The sequence below is a fragment of the Rhinatrema bivittatum genome, chromosome 1 (assembly GCF_901001135.1).
Source record: "Rhinatrema bivittatum chromosome 1, aRhiBiv1.1, whole genome shotgun sequence".
In the NCBI taxonomy this organism is placed as follows: domain Eukaryota; kingdom Metazoa; phylum Chordata; class Amphibia; order Gymnophiona; family Rhinatrematidae; genus Rhinatrema; species Rhinatrema bivittatum.
Genome location: NC_042615.1, coordinates 829,353,160 through 829,367,243, shown reverse-complemented (window position 1 = coordinate 829,367,243; position 14,084 = coordinate 829,353,160). Strand labels below are relative to the sequence as shown.

General features: G+C 39.7%; 1 long non-coding RNA gene across 1 annotated transcript in view; it reads left to right on the top strand.

Annotated features, from left to right (window-relative positions):
• LOC115079365 overlaps positions 1-10,610 on the top strand; it is a 53,003-nt gene extending 42,393 nt beyond the window's left edge. The window contains exons 3-5 of the long non-coding RNA XR_003853266.1: positions 2,138-2,167; positions 8,443-8,472; positions 10,578-10,610. This is a non-coding gene — a long non-coding RNA (uncharacterized LOC115079365). The remainder of the gene's footprint in view (positions 1-2,137; positions 2,168-8,442; positions 8,473-10,577) is intronic.
• Positions 10,611-14,084: the final 3,474 nt, after the last annotated feature.

Sequence of the window (14,084 nt, the reverse complement as noted above, 5' to 3'; positions counted from 1 at the left end):
CCATGCTTGACAATATACAGCCCCTTTTATATCTCAGATACTATATGCATTCAAGCTCTCCAAAGCAAGGATGAAATCAGGGATTACCTTCTTATTATTATTTATATATTTCTTTTTTTATTTTTCTCTCTTTTTTTTTTTTTAATATCATTAGCAGAGGTGCACTTCCCATACTTCTCACAGCCTATTTACCTAGGCTGTATTCCCAGGGATTTTACCACCCTATAATCCATAGGGCCCAGTATATTGCCGAGAGTCCAACTCCCTAAATTCCTTTCCTGTAGTCCTGCTACCTAAATTCATCCACTGCTATATCAGGCCATAATCTTACTTGTAATTCAGAGGAACACACTAGTCTACATATAATAGTGAAAAAATAATAAGTATCTTCCTTGAAGGTCTCATTGTTAGTGCAATACAAATGGAATGGCACAACAGAACAAGGAGAAAATGGAAAAATACCTTCAGGGATCCTGTGTCCTGTATTCCATTTGAAACAAGAGAAGGGCTCTCACCAGTAGAACTGTAAGTTGTACTGTGCTGTTCTCCTTCAGGTCAGCTGTCATCCTCCCCTCTTCAATTCCTGGAACAATGCACCTATCTGCAATAAATTTTTTACCAAAGACACACAAACAGCAGAGGCAGTATATTCCTCACAATTAAAAACATTTATTCTTATGTGCATAAGGAAGTCGGCTCTTAAAGTTGCAGAGTCTAATTAATCAGGTGTCCAATTGACTTCACTTAAATAAACTTTCTTCCAGGATGTCACTTTAAACACTTCTTTGATTTAAGATTGCAAGGTGAAAACATTTGCTACCATTAGCATTCTTAACTGGCCTGGGAATTCTAACCTCACCTTGAGGACATACATTTTACAGCCCTAGAGCTACAAAGCAATACATTTGTATCTTGGTATCTAGTGTAAGACAGATTCCAGGCTCATCAATGTCTCCTGGGATTCAACAATGTCTCCTGGTCCTCACTGGTATTTTTCCATTGAAAGCATGCTTCAAATACATTTTATTATCTCATTATAATACTATTTTATTTTTAATTATTGTTACATACTGATATGTCTCTGTTATATTGAGTAATTCCACCAAGCACTGTTATAATATATAGTACTACAGGTTTTCATTGTTAATTATTATTTCTTTTGCTAATATTTAATAATCCAGTTTATAATGCAAAATCAGAATGGGACCTAGAAACTAATCAATGATGACAGGAAAACCAAGAGAGGGTGCGAGCATGTGGTGAGGGTCTTGGTGGTGCTTTCAGATCTGGGTCTCATAAAGCCTGATGTGGGATGTTACTTTTAAGTGTAATAATATTAAATAGTACTCCTTTCTGAGTTGACGAAACCAAAGCTATATATTCAATCATGACGTCAACATTTAAGTTCCTTTAGATTTAAATTATTCTGAAATTAGAAAAAAATCCCAATTTTCATTATTTCACATATACTAAGTATGAGTTTCATGGACCTTCATAACACCCCACGGTATTTGGGCATTACTGTTCCATTTTTAACCGCTAACTGGGGTCATCTTTAACCATTGGTCACACTCAGTCCTGTATTCAAAATTATTTTTCTTTTTTTCTAAAATCAAAGGTGTAGACAAAGCACTGCAAAAATTCAAGTTGCTTCTCTTAAATAGACGTCAAACCACGGCTCAGAGTGAAAAAAATCAATTGCAATTTAAATTCAGGGTACTTCCCCCTAGGTAGATATCAGAGCACTGTTCGACGTGATCACATGGATGTAGTGAAATGCTTGCGGACTGAATGACTACAAGATCAAAAAGAGAATAATCCCATGACACATAAGAAACAGAATAGGAATTTGATACCAGAGAAGTTCCTGAAGCAGCTGGAACGTGAAACCTGATCATGTCGAACAGTGCTCTGGTATCTACCTAAGGGAAGTACCCTGAATTTGAATGGTGACGTCATGATTGAATATATACTTTTAAGTGTAAACCACATCAGGTCATGCACTGTAACAGAGATCCCACTGTGACTCCATCACCCTAGGGGCTATAAAAGGGAAGGTTTTAATAGAAAGCAAAACGTAGTTTCACCTCCCAGGAGAGCTTCTTCCCTATCTCACTGTTCATTTTCTTTCCTTTAGATACCTGATACTTCCCTTGGGACTACTAAGGTAAAACTAAACTTTAGCTCCTGGTAACGATTCACATTAACTGTTCATAGGCTTAAATTTTTGTTACCCTCTCAGAAAGTTCCTATTATAAACATTTTTTGTGTTCTCTTTTGTATGTTTCATAAATAACACTTGTAAAGAGGTGAAAAAGAGTAGAGCAAAACAAAAAATTATAGAAAAATAAGGTATTCTGGGAAATCTTCAAATGCAGAATTTATTAAATGCGAATGAAGTCATAAATACAAAGTTATGCAACTATGGGCCTCATTTTCCAAGCCGCTCGCACACGATAAGGGTTCTTTCGCACGGGAGCGGCTTATCGCGGCTTATCGCGGCTTATCGCGTGCGATACCAGGATGGCGGCGGAGTCGGGGTGGAGTCGGCCCCGGAAGAGGAGGAGTCAGGGCGTCACTGGGGCCGACTCTGCGCTGACGCTGTGGATAGCGAAAATGTAGGTGCCTTTTCGCTGCCTATTTCGCTCCCAATAGCTACACCTCCTATGGTGGCGCTATTGGGTGCAAAACCATCAGCGATTGCACCGCGATGGTGCTATCACTGCCGGCTAGCGCAGACCTGCCCCCCGTTTTGGCCCCCCGCCCCTCATCTTCTAAAGTATTGCAGGCCTGCGATACTTTAGAAAATGAGGCCTTATAATATCTAAAAACCTTATGAGCGTAAACATATGCCACTCAAACCAAAATGAACATCAAATAAAGACAATAATTGCAGACACAGCAAGTTAACAATTAGAAATTGCTAACTTCATTCAAAAATTGGAAGAAGTATCCAACAGAAGAAAATAGGATAATGCATAAAAGTTGACAAGTTAATGTAAGACATTGATAAGACAGGCTAAGAGAGAATTTGAAAAGAAGTTGGCCGTAGAGGCAAAAACTTACAGTAAAAACTTTTTAAAATATATACGAAACAGAAAGCCTGTGAGGGAGTCAGTTGGACCATTAGATGATCGAGGGGTTAAAGGGACACTTAGAGAAAATAAGGCCATTGCGGAAAGAGTAAACGATTTCTTTGCTTCGGTGTTTACTGAAGAGGATGTTGAGGAGGTACCCGTACTGGAGAAGGTATTCATGGGTAATGATTTGGATGGACTGAACCAAATCTCGGTGAATCTAGAAGATGTGGAAGATATGATTGACAAACTGAAGACCTGGACCGCATGGTATACACCGCAGAGTTCTGAAGGAACTAAAAAATGAAATTTCAGACCTATTAGTAAAAATTTGTAACCTATCATTAAAATCTTCCATTGTACCTGAAGACTGGAGGATAGCTAATGTAACCCCCATATTTAAAAAGGGCTCCAGGGGCGGTCCGGAAAACTACAGACCAGTTAGCCTGACTTCAGTGCCAGGAAAAAATAGTGGAAAGTGTTCTAAACATCAAATCACAGAACATATAGAAAGACATGGTTTAATTGAACAAAGTTAGCATGGCTTTACCCAAGGCAAGTCTTGCCTCACAAATCTGCTTCACATTTTTTAAGGAGTTAATAAACATGTGGATAAAGATGAACCGGTAGATATAGTATACTTGGATTTTCAGAAGGCATTTGACAAAGTTCCTCAATAGAGGCTTCTAGGAAAAATAAAAAGTCATGGGATAGGTGGTGATGTCCTTTTGTGGATTACAAACTGGCTAAAAGACAGGAAACAGAGAGTAGGATTAAATGAACAATTTTCTCAGTGGAAGGGAGTGGGCAGTGGAGTGCCTCAGGGATCTGTATTGGGACCCTTACTTTTCAATATATTTATAAATGATCTGGAAAGAAATACGACGAGTGAGGTAATCAAATTTGCAGATGATACAAAACTGTTCAGAGTTGTTAAATCACAAGCGGATTGTGATAAACTGCAGGAATACCTTCTGAGGCTGGAAAATTGGGCATCAAAATGGAGGATGAAATTTAATGTGGATAAGTGCAAGGTGATGCATATAGGGAAAAATAACCCATGCTATAATTACATGATGTTGGGTTCCATATTAGGTGCTACTATCCAAGAAAGAGATCTAGGCATCATAGTGGATAACACATTGAAATCGTTGGTTCAGTGTGCTGCGGCAGTCAAAAAAGCAAACAGAATGTTAGGAATTATTAGGAAGGGAATGGTGAATAAAACGGAAAATGTCATAATGCCTCTGTATCGCTCCATGGTGAGACCGCACCTTGAATATTGTGTACAATTCTGGTCTCCGCGTCTCAAAAAAGATATAATTGCGATGGAGAAGGTACAGAGAAGGGCTACCAAAATGATAAGGGAAATGGAACAGCTCCCCTATGAGGAAAGACTAAAGAGGTTAGGACTTTTCAGCTTGGAGAAGAGACAGCTGAGGGGGGATATGATAGAGGTGTTTAAAATCATGAGCGGTCTAGAACGGGTAGATGTGAATTGGTTTTTTACTCTTTCGGATAATAGAAAGCCTAGGGGGAACTCCATGAAGTTAGCACATAATACATTTAAAACTAATTGGAGAAAGTTCTTTTTTCACTCAACGCACACTTAATCTCTGGAATTTGTTGCCAGAAGATGTGGTTAGTATAGTTAGTATAGCTGTGTTTAAAAAATGATTGGATAAGTTCTTGGAGGAGAAGTCCATTACTTGCTATTAATTAAGTTGACTTAGATAATAACCACCGCTATTACTAGCAATGGTAACATGGAATAGACTTAGTTTTTGGGAACTTGCCAGGTTCTTGATGGATCCTTGTTCTGACCCAGTGTGGCATGTTCTTAATTCACAGGAAATACCAAAAAATCAATTTAAATAAAACAAACATATACACATGGGACAATAAACAGAATACAAAGATTATCAACATCCTAAAAAAGACAAAAATAGAATAAATGGAATATTAAACAAAAAATGTGAAAAGTACCGGCCACGGTAGCTCCCCTCCAACCGTCCAGGCCTGAGATGCAATCGTCCAATACTGTACATTTATTTTTCATATCATCTTATCTTGTTGAATAATCTATTAATCCTCTTTGCTGCAATCATTCCTCTCCGGTTTCCTGACACTGCTACGCTAGCCCTTTCTCCCCAGTTTAGTTCCCTTATGTTAATTGTAACTTCTTTTTCTTTTTTCCAAACTTTTATGGGTTATTTATTATTATTATTATTATTTAGCATTTTTTATATACCGATATTCAAGTAACATAGTTACCAATCACGTCACAATAATAATAACAATAATAATCACAATAACAATGACATGAGAATGTCTTACATTAAACCAGGGTAATCAAACTTGGATACAAAGAACTGGGTTTAAACCCAGTATATAAGCAACTGTTATATACGATAGCTTGCACTCCCCACCCAGATTCCCTCCCTATTACAATGACCTTCTTTGCATGCAAGTTGCCTGCTTGAATAATGCAAATGCATGCAAAGAAGATCATTACTGGTTGATTTGATGTAACTATTTTATCGCGGCAACCGAGAAGGTGGTGAACTGCAATGCAATAACTTCACTTATGGGAAATGTGCGGCAGGAGGCCCAGGCCCCTCACGCAGGAGAAAAACATTGCGCCAAACAGGGACATTGAGGGTTACCCTCGTTTAATGTAAACCGATGTGATATTCCCATGAATGTTGATATAGAAAAGTTTTAAATAAATTAAATAAATAAATCCGGCAGTCACAGCTAACCCTCGCCTTGCAACGAGGTTCACTCTTTGGAGTAGCTAGTTGTGCTTCCTGCTTCCCGGTCCCTCCTTGTTCCTGACATCTGATTCCTGGCTCCTGACCTTGCTTCATTCTTCGACTCCGGCTTCAGCTTCCATCCCTGGTTTTGGCATCCGATATCTGATTCCTGGCTCCCGACCTTGGCTTGTTCTGGACTTCGGCTTCGTCTCTCTCCACTGCCGCAGGTACTTCTTCTTTACCCGCCCGGAGGTTTCTCCTAAGCCCCAGCAGCTCTGGTCCTCATGGGCTCCTCCCAGGGGGACCGTGGGCTTCCAAGGGTGAAGTCTCTCTTGACCTCCTAGGTGCCATCTCATCGTCAGATACCTCAGCAGGCTGCTCTTTTGATCCTTGGTCGCATAGGATCCACCTAAGACCAAGAGGCCCAGGTCCCTACAGGCTCCTCCTGGGGGGACCTTAGGATTCCAGTGATGAAGCCCTCTTCAAACTCTCTCCTCAGCACCGCCTCCCGGCTGCGACACCCACTGTGGGGTTCCACAGCACTACACCTGCCATCTCAGCCGGCCCAAGGGTCCATGATCACAACAGAAAGGGTATAAGGATTAAGTTATCTCCACTCTCTTGCGGGCACGGAAGACCTCTACCCCTCTCACTTACGTACGGGTATGGAGAGTGTTTGAGAATGCATGTGCTGAGTCCGGAGTCCAGGCATGCAATGCTCCGGTGTCTCGGGTCCTTTCCTTCCAGCAGTCTGGTCCCTCCAAGGTTTGTCTTTCAATTCTCTGCAGGTGCAGGTTTCGGCCCACGGTTCCCTTGGGCGTATCGATGGTTACGTGGTGGCAACCCATCCAGATGTCATTCGCTTCCTTAAGTGGGCCAGACATTGAAACACACCTGTACGGCCTACTTGTCCATCCTGGAGCCTCAATTTGGTGCTTCAAGCCCTTTGTGAGGTGCCTTTTGAACCCCTCCGGTGATCTACGCTTAAAGACCTCACTCTTAAGACAGTATTTTTGGTCTCTATTTGCTCAGCCCGGAGAGTGTCTGAGCTCTAAGCCTTGTCTTGTCGGGAGGCCTTTTTCCACTTTTCTGACTCAGGTGTTTCCCTCAAGACAGTGCCATCCTTTCTTCCAAAAGTCGTGTCTTCCTTTCACGTCAATCAGTCAGTGGAGCTTCCTGCGTTTTCTCCTGAAGACATTGAATGCACGCCTGGCAGTGACATCTGGCATCTTTATGTAAAGAGAGCCTTACTCCAATACAGATTATTAACAAATTTTGCATCTCTGATCATCTCTTTGTCCTATGGAGTGGTGAAAATAGAGGTAACAAGGCCTCTAAGGCTAACATTGCTCGCTGGCTGAAGGAGGCCTTTGCATCGGCTTATATCTGTGGTGGCCGGTCGGTTCCAGAGGGCTTGAAGGCCCATTCTTTGCCTGCACAATGTACTTCTTGGGTGGAGAGTCAGTCGGTCTCTCCACAGGAAATCTGCAGAGCAGTGATTTGGAAGTCTCTGCATACTTTTGCTCGTCATTATCGCTTTGAAGTCCAGGCGCCAGTGTTTGGCTCGTTCAGCAGGCAGGTGCTTCAAGCGGGTTGGCCTCAATCTCACCCTCTTTAGGGAAGATTTGGTACATCACACTGACTGGACTGATCCGAGTACATACAAGGAAAGGAACATTGGTACTTACCTGCTAATTTTTGTTCCTGTAGTACCACAGATCAGTCCAGACTCCTGCCCGGGCTGTGGTTTCTTTTTTTTTTGTTTCGTTGTTAACAGCATTTTGGTTCCAGTTACTTCCTATAAGAATTTCAAGGCACCGGAAGTCTTCCTCAACTGGATATCTATGTAAGAGCGGGCCTTTCATGTGTTGATAGTTCAAATTACATGTTGGGTTATACTTGCTTCATCTTCTAATGGTTAACTTTACCTTTTCTTGCTTTGATAACATTTAAACTGAAGGGATGGAGGGTGAGCACTGTTCATATATAGGATACACTTTTAGTTTTTCTCTATCTCCATCTGCTGGACAGGAGGCTCAACCCTCTGTCTGGACTGATCCGTGGTACTACAGGAATGAAAATTAGCAGGTAAGAACCAATTCTCCTACTGGTATATGAGATAAACCTATACTTTCCCTCTGTTCATAGGAGCATCTACCATAATGTTTTATTCTGTATCAGTGTTACATACTGCTTTGTTATTGTTTTTTTGAGTAAATTCATCAAGCACTGTTACTATTTATACTACTACTGGTTTTCATTGATAAAGATGATAAAGATTTGTTTTGCTAATATTTTACATTCCTGTGTATAATGTAAAATCATAATGGGACCTGGAAACTAATGGATGATGATAGGAAAACTAGGAGAGGTTGAGAACATCTTCTCAGGGTATTGGTGGTGCTTTCAGATCTGGGTCTGATAAAGCCTGATGTGGGATGTTACTGTTAAGTGTAAACCTCATCAGGTCATGCACTGTAACAGAGATCCCTCAGTGACAGCCTCCCCCTAGGGGTTATAAAAGGGAAGATTTTAATGGAAAGCAAAACGTAGTTTCACCTCCCAGGAGAGCTTCTTCTCTATCTCACTGATCTTTTTCTTTCATTTAGATACCTGCTACTTCCCTTGGGACTACTAAGGTAAAACTAAACTTTAGCTCCTGATAACGATTCACATTAACCGTTCATACGCTTACATTTGTGTTACGCTCACAGAAAGTTCCTTTTACAAACTTTTGTATGTTTCATCAATAAAACTTATAAAGAAGTGAAATAGATAGTAGAGCAAAACCAAAAATTAATAAAAAATAAGCTATACTGGGAAATATGCTCGAAGCGTGCAGGAGGGTTTTAAAAGGGTTATGTGAATATATTACGTGCGTAACCCTTTTAAAATCCACCCCACTGAGCCCTAGGTTATATTACGAGAGACATGTATATGCATAAGACCAGGATACATATGTACATTTACACACACTAAGTTGCCACTAATAAAAATGGTGCCGATGGCCTTTGCCCTTTAAAAATGGTGCGGGCCATCCAGTGCTCCTACCATGTGACAGGGGCCGGCCAATGGCACGGATACCCTGTCACATGGTAAGGGCAAAGTGCCATCGGTGCCATTTTGATTAGTGGCAGCCAACGGCCCGAGTGCGGGAGATCGCTCCTGGGACCCCCGCTGGACTACCAGGTACCAGTAAAACGTTTTTTGGGGGGGTCGGGAGGGTGGGGAAAGCTAAGGGATTCGTTTTAAGGGGTCGGGGTGGGTTTAGGAGTTATTTTTGTGTGCCGTTTTTCCCGCCCTCCCCCCAAACGATAAGAGAACCCCCATGAACAATATGGTGGGGTTTTCCTATCGTTTTGAGGGAGCCCCCGATTTCTGACGATTTTGAAAATATTGTACGATATTTTGAATCGGCCAAAGCCCGATTCACATCCCTATTAGTAGAGACATCTATATGCATAAGAACAGGGTACATATGTACATTTATACCCACTGAGCCCTTGGCTATATTAGTAGAGACAATCTATACACATAAGACCAGGGTACATATGTACATTTACACATACTGAGCCCTGGGCTATATTAGTAGAGACATCTTTATGCATAAGACCAGGATACATATGTACATTTACACACACTGAGACCTGGGCTATATTAGTAGAGACATCTATATGCATGAGACGAGGATACATATGTACATTTACACATACTGAGCCCTGGGCTATATTAGTAGAGACATCTATATGCATAAGACCAGGATACATATGTACATTTACACACACTGAGCCCTGGGCTATATTAGTAGACACAATCTATACGCATAAGACCAGGGTACATATGTACATTTACACACACTGAGCCCTGGGCTATATTAGTAGAGACATCTATATGCATAAGACCAGGATACATATGTACATTGACACACACTGATCCCTGGGCTATATTAGTAGACACAATCTATACGCACAAGACCAGGGTACATATGTACATTTACACACACTGAGACCTGGCCTATATTAGTAGAGACCTCTATATGCATAAGACCAGGATACATATGTACATTTACACACACTGAGCCCTTTGCTATATTAGTAGAGACCTCTATACGCATAAGACCAGGATACATATGTACATTTACACACACTGAGCACTGGGCTATATTAGTAGAGACCTCTATACGCATAAGACCAGGATACATATGTACATTTACACACACTGAGCCCTTTGCTATATTAGTAGAGACCTCTATACCCATAAGACCAGGATACATATGTACATTTACACACACTGAGACCTGGCCTATATTAGTAGAGACCTCTATACGCATAAGACCAGGATACATATGTACATTTACACACACTGAGACCTGGCCTATATTAGTAGAGACATCTATATGCATGAGACCAGGATACATATGTACATTTACACACACTGAGACCTGGCCTATATTAGTAGAGACCTCTATACGCATAAGACCAGGGTACATATGTACATTTACACACACTGAGCCCTTTGCTATATTAGTAGAGACCTCTATACCCATAAGACCAGGATACATATGTACATTTACACACACTGAGACCTGGCCTATATTAGTAGAGACATCTATATGCATAAGACCAGGATAGCATATAGGGGCTATAAAAGGGAAGGGTTTAATGCAAATCAAAATGTTAGGACTGAAATTTCACCTTCCCAGGAGAGCTTCCTCCCATCTCACTGCTCTTTTCCTTTCATTTAGATACCTGCTACTTCCCTTGGGACTACTAAGGTAAAACTAAACTTTAGCTCCTGATAACGATTCACATTAACCGTTCATATGCTTAAACTTGTGTTACTCTCTCAGAAAGTTCCTATTATAAACTTTTTTGTGTTCTCTTTTGTATGTTTCATCAATAAAACTTGTAAAGAGTTGAAAAAGAGTAGAGCAAAACCAAAAATTATAAAAAAATAAGCTATACTGGGAAATCTTCAATTACAGAATTTATTGTGTGAATGAAGCCATAAAAACATAATACAAAATTATCAAATTATCATATCTAAAAACCTTATGAGCCTAAACATGTTCCACTCAAACCAAAATGAACATCGAATAATTGCAGACACAGCAATTTAACAATTAGAAATTCACAGGAAATTTACTTATTTATGTATGTATGTATGTATGTATGTATATATTTAAATATTTTTCTATACCGACAGTCGTTGTGAACATCTCTTCGGTTTACATATAACAAAATGTAGCAAACAAGCTTTACAGAAAACAAGGAACTTGAGTATCAAAGGACTAGCAAGGCAAAGTTTAAAAATGCATAGTCAGGAAATATTACTGAAGAAGGGAAGAGCTAACACTAAACAGAAAGTGTAAAAAATATGAAAATAAGAAAAAGGGAAACACATCAAGAGTCAAAATTTAAAAAAACGTTTGATAATGAAGACATCAAGAACTTCCATGGATGCAGGATAAAGGACACATTAAACAAGCAATAAAATAGACAGTGAATATTCTGCAGAGTGTAACTTCAGACTATTTTAGTATTTACATTTGCATTAGTAAAACCAGTTTGTGTGCATAACAAAAACAAACAGCCCTGGGATATTCTAGTACCACTATTTACACACAGAAAAATAGGTTAAATACATATGTTTAGACAAATGAGTCCCAGGCTATTTTAGTATAGATATTTGCACACATAAAACCAGGTTACATACAGACATTTATATAAACTGTCTCCCTGGCTTTATTAGTAAAGACATTTGCACATGTAAAACCAGGTTATGTGCATACTTTGACGCACACGTCTTGAAACGTGTACTCGAACATTCAAAAACAAACTCAAAACCTGGCTCTTTACAAAAGCCTTCACTCAAAGTTTTCGCTCAGAGCCACGTCCCAGACCATGACTCATTCTTGCATTTCATAATCACGTTAACAAGATGTCTGATGCCACAACTCCCAATTGTATTCTTGGTCTCACATTCCAAATCGTTAAATTTACAGCATGCTACACCAATACCACTTAAGCCAGATGTAACCTCAGCTTTGAAGTCTACAATCCTGAAGATGTAACCGCTAGTTCTTGTAGATTTAATCCTTATTCTGAAGATGTAAACTTATTATGAAGACTGTAATCTGTAAGCATTTTTATTTATTATAAGAATTTGTATTTATTATTTAGCTATTTACATTGTTCTGTTACTACTTGGTCCTGTTCTCTCCTATACCTCAAGTTCTAAGTTCCTACAAAGTTAGCCTTGTTATTTATACCCACTTGTTTGATGTAATTGTTTGATGTAATTTTCCAATCTTGGTTCTGTTTGATGTAATTTTCCAATCTTGGTTCTGTGTAAACCGAAGTGGTATGTACTAGTACATGAACTCCGGTATATAAAAGCCTTTAAATAAATAAATAAATAAATAAAATAAACACACTAAGCACTAGGCTATATTAGTAGAGACATTTATATGCATAAGACCAGATACATATGTACATTTACACACACTGAGCCCTGGACTATATTAGTAGAGACATTTATATGCATAAGACCAGATACATATGTACATTTACACACACTGAGCCCTGGACTATATTAGTAGAGACATCTATACCCATAAGAGCAGGATACATATGTACATTTACACACACTGAGCCCTGGACTATATTAGTAGAGACATCTATACCCATAAGAGCAGGATACATATGTACATTTACACACACTGAGCCCTGGACTATATTAGTAGAGACATCTATATGCATGAGACCAGGATACATATGTACATTTACACCCACTGAGCCCTGGGCTATATTAGTATTTTATTCATTTATTTATCTATTTATTTATTTATTTTTCTATACCAACATTCGATTTGACGTATCACATCGGTTTACATATAACAAGATGTCTAAGGCGAGCCTTATAATGACATGATACAATATAACAACTTAACTGAATAACTGGCTACGTACATATAACTGTACAGACATTCAGACAGATTTCCAGGTTATGACTATACATCTTTTCAAACTGACACTCGGGCTACTTTAGTACAGACATGTACACACATAAAACTAGGTTGTGTGCTCACGTTTACACAAACTGAGCCCTAATATATTTTAATATAAAAATGTGCATTCATAAAAGCAGGTTATGTGCATGTATTACTAGGTTTGTGCTTCAGTTTCCCATGGTTCAGCCCTTAAAATTTGGGGAGACACCAATTTCGGTTTAGTGCACACTAACAGAGTTAGTGCGCACTACCTCCCCGTTAGTGTGCACTAACCCTAAACACATTTTTCCTGAAATTTCCAGAAAGATTCCTTCGGATTTCGGGCTCCACAATCCAGGATGAATGCACATCCCTACTGTTTACACACAGTGAATCCTGGACTATTTCAGTACAACCATTTACACACAGAGAACAAGGATATGTGTATAAATTTACACAGTCTGAGCTTTGGACTAGTTTAGTGCAGACTTTACACACATAAAACAAGGTAACGTACAAATATTTATACAAACTGAGCCCCAAGCTTTGTTAATATCGATATTTATACACATAAATCCTAGTTACATATTTGCCTTTACACATACGAGCCCAGGCTACTTTAGCACAGACATTTGAACATATTAAATGAGGTTATATGCATACATTTAGACAAACTTAATTTTGTGACATTTTAATACAAGTATTTACACACAGAAAACCAGGTTCTGTATATATCTTTATTTATCTTAAACCTCAGGCTATTGAAAGACATCATGTTAGAATAGTTTATTACAGAGATGGATTGGGTTGATTGTTCCTGCATCCTTCTGAACTCACATGGATCCTCCACAATGCCCCAGAGCCTGATAAATACAGACTGGTTTATGAGATATACTTATACTTTCCCTCTGTTCCTAGGAGTGTCTACCATACTGTTTTATTTTGTATCTGTGTTACATACTACTTTGTTTTTATTTTATTGAGTAAATCCATCAAGCACCTTGTTGCGATTCCCTCTTGTGGAGATTCCCCGCAAGCAGGCCTCTCGCCTTTCTTGTGGCCCGGACTGCTGCTCTCCATGCCGATATTGCTAGCGTCTTACTGCTCCTGCACGGCCTGAAGCCACGCTGCTGACCACCCATGCGGCCGCTGTTACCACCGCATCCATAGTCCAGAGACCGCCACTGGAGCCTGCCTCCTGTCCCTCGCCGCAGGGATCCGTGAGTCTTCCTGCTTCCATCTTCAGAAGCAGAGAGCCGC